At 45.5% G+C, this 3,672-nt stretch overlaps 1 non-coding gene across 1 annotated transcript; it reads right to left on the bottom strand.

Moving 5' to 3' along the window:
- Positions 1–3,331: 3,331 nt before the first annotated feature.
- LOC147733478 (U6 spliceosomal RNA) lies at positions 3,332–3,438 on the bottom strand. Its single transcript, XR_015308806.1, has one exon. It is a non-coding gene; the product is annotated as a U6 spliceosomal RNA (small nuclear RNA).
- Positions 3,439–3,672: the final 234 nt, after the last annotated feature.

The following is a 3,672-nucleotide window of genomic DNA, read 5'->3' as shown; positions in this document are numbered from 1 at the left end:
TTGAAGCTAATTTCACTTATTTTTCATTAAAATTCATGCCTTTGGTTTCCTTTATTTGATTTTTAACATGTTGTCTATCACATTTTTCTCTGATTTTATAAATGACAGTGGCATTTTTATAGTGTTGTGTTTCTGACATTTTAACACTTCGAAATGCTTTATGCTATAGGTTATGATTATCAAAAAGGAGAAAAATGCATTTTCAGCAAGTTAAACCTGTCTACTCTCTGTAATAAGTAGCAGGGATTGAGTTCAGGTTTACATTATTAATTCCTTTGACTGGACCCTACAAGATATTGACTTTATTACATGTGATAAAAACCAAATACCTAATGAATTACTTTCTCACAAGCACCATTCAAACCATAAACGGAAAATATCAGCATAGATCTGCATACCGCACCAATAACTGCCAATAAATATAGGTCTTTTCCCCTTGTTAAATTTCAGTAGGCTTGTGAAATTCATTAAAAAGTGTGCTCTTTATCATACCTGTTATTCATTGGGTGTGAGAAATATCATTCCACTTGTAATTGTGAACACTACTCAAACAGGTGTTTGCGCCAGGATCACAATTTAACAGGTCACCTATAAACATGCACATTGTGTCCTCTAAAGAATATTAAGACAGTACCTTTTTTCAAAGCCTGTAAAGATTTAAAGATCATATTATGTGGAAAGACCCAGTATCCTCACCACAGAACTTGTGGTGTAAATGATGTAATGTAACTTTATTTGCATTATAACATAGAGCAAGATATTATTGGATGTAAATAGACATTTATGAAGTTGGGCTGATGTGCTCCCAGAAGACTTTTTATGGGTCTGTGATAAATGATGAATTTTATTGCACAATAGACGAGTAACTTTGTGAATGTAAGACCACTTTACATGTTTTTTACAGGTTTCTATAATGCCACAGGTATGACACTTTGCATGTTTACACAATGTATTTTTAGCAGATTCCCCTCTGCATTGTTTTATCATTATGCACATTTTGCAAACTCCACTATAGTCCTTTAGACAAACTTAACGAGAGGTTCCAATATTTCACAGAATCTAATTCACAATTCTTTGATATTTATCTTTATTAGAAAGGGGTCCTACCTCAGAGCTGCCATTGGCCAATGCAGCGTTCTAACTGCATGACATTCATTTAGAATTATGGGGATAGATATCCAGCTCCACAACTTCATAACCATTTAAGGTGCAAAAGTAAAGGTGTTCTAAGTGTCCATAATTCTCCAGCAGCCTCAAGTTGCAGTTTTCTGTAATGCCTTGTTAGCAAGCACTGATGTTTTTCAAAGTGCCACAGGCATTACTTTGATTGTTTCTATAATTCTCAATTTAATATATCTGCTAGCCTACCCAATGCTAATGGTGCACTATCTTCCTTAACTACATACTGATGGTTTTCCCATTGCCATGCACCAAAAATACCAACAAAACACTCTTTCCAAGATTCTATAAAGTCCAGGTGGTACTGCGTCACTTAATAGCTAGGTAAGTCTTTCTGGTACTTTTAAGTGGGGCTGGGGGAAATCTGCAAATATATACCTACCACCCCTGTAAGTACCTTTAAAATCTTAGGATAAAATCACAAAGGCAATTTTGCATGCGTAAATCTACGACCACACCTAAGTGTAAATCTTCACTTTTTTTCTATTTACCAGTTCTGAGTGAATGTTTATGCCTAGGTGTAGACTTGAAAGTCTCAACTCCTTCGGTTGAGGCAATGAAGACTCCCACAACTCCGCATATTTATAATACTCTTGTTAGCACAATGCACAATGTATAATTCATTCTGGTTAGATAAGCCCTAGCAAACACTGTGAAGGAAATGAAGAAAGAGATGGGACTGTCTGTGATTTTAATTGATTCTCCTTTACCTATGCATTACACAGCCTGGATTGCCTAAAAAGGAGGATGCATCAGGAAGAGCGTAACAGTGGTAATGTCTGAAGTAGAAGCGCAGAGGATAGCAGCAGCATACACACTCTGTCTCTCTCGCTTCCTCCCTCAGATGCTATTGTGCTAATATTCATTATCAGCTACTTGATGCCCCCTACTGGTTTCTCTGCTGGGCTATAAAGCCTGCAACACCCTTGCCAAGGTACCAACCCCAGTGGCGGCTACCACCAATGGTGGGTGGTGGGTGCCTGTACATGCCCCGGTTACTTACCGGTAATCTTCATTACTCCGAGTATAGTCTTCCTCGCCACATGAGTTACATAGTGAGCTTTAGCTCCACAACAGAACCCTCCAAAGCAAAAGAAAACACCTCCCACACCCTCCCAACATGGCCGACCAGTCCCACCTGACCTCTATAAGAGGCGGACCGGCCCAACCAACAGCCTGATCTACCAAGCAAACAATGAAGCCGATAGCCAGACAGGGAGGGGGGGAGGGAACTCATGTGGCGAGGAAGACTATACTCGGAGTAATGAAGATTACCGGTAAGTAACCGGGGCATTACCTCCTCGTTAGTCTTCCTCGCCACATGATTTACATAGTGAGCAAATACCCAAGCCAACAAGGCTTCATTGACCACCATAAAAACAACACCACACGGTGATGCAGAGAAACCAACCCAAGGTTGAAGTAGAATCAATGACAAGAAAACAGGGATCACAGGAAACCTGAAATCAAGATAAAAAGAAAAAGTAGGCCAGCCAGGAGCCTCAGCACCTGCCTTCCGAACGGCCCCAGCGAAGACCCCCGGGACCGAAAGAGTCCCATGAACAAGGCGGGGGACGACTCCTCCGACGCCCGACAAATCTCCACAGAGGAGACAACCTGAAGGGGGCCCAGGACACCGGGCCACACCCCGTGGACCGACCCTGGACCCCCGCCGGATCCACCGAACCCAGCGAAGCGTAGGTAGGGATGATAGCCTGTGGACGCCAGCGAACCAAGGTGGAAAGAGGGCTAGTGGCCCGAACGAACCGGGCCAACAGACACAAACAGGCCATCCCACCGGGAAAGGAAAGACGGGCGGCCAAGAGAAGCCAAAACAGCACGCCGTCAACCAGCCCGGACAAGAGAGGAACCTCGTCGGCAGGGCAAAAAGGCGGTAAAGATACCACCCGAGCCCGGGACCCCAGGGAAGGAATCCCGGGAAGGACACGGGGGACATGTCGGAGGAACAACCATGTCCGGCAAAACCCGCAAGAATGGAGGGGAGCGGAGGTACGACCCCCGCACGCCCAACCGCCCAGCAGCCACCACTGCCACCAGGGAACAACCACCTAAAAGGTGAGGAACCGTAAAGCCACCGAGGGCAGGGGCCCAAAGGGGCGGACCCCTAAGAGCTCGTAGAACGAGAGAGAGAACTCATATGGAACGCTTCACGAATTTGCGTGACACCCTCGCGCAGGGGCCATGCTAATCTACCCTGTATCGATCCAATTTTAGTATATGTGCTGCCGAAGCGAGCACCCAAGGGGGAGACCGGCAGAGCGTCCGTGGGCGAAGGAAAAACAACACCGGAGCCAAGCGAGCCACCAGGGAAACCAGCCCGTCGAACACCTCTACACTGCCCCGTTCCAAACTAAGTCCATGCGCTGCCGAGGCGAGCACCCAGGAGCACCCTGGCCCTGCCCAAGCGGATCCAGCCGCGATATCAGAGGGCACGGGGGAAACGCGTATCACAGACCGAAAAGGCCATGCGAC

This window comes from Lissotriton vulgaris, chromosome 2_1, assembly GCF_964263255.1.
Source record: "Lissotriton vulgaris chromosome 2_1, aLisVul1.2, whole genome shotgun sequence".
NCBI lineage: Eukaryota > Metazoa > Chordata > Amphibia > Caudata > Salamandridae > Lissotriton > Lissotriton vulgaris.
This window is presented reverse-complemented; position numbering and strand designations above follow the sequence as displayed.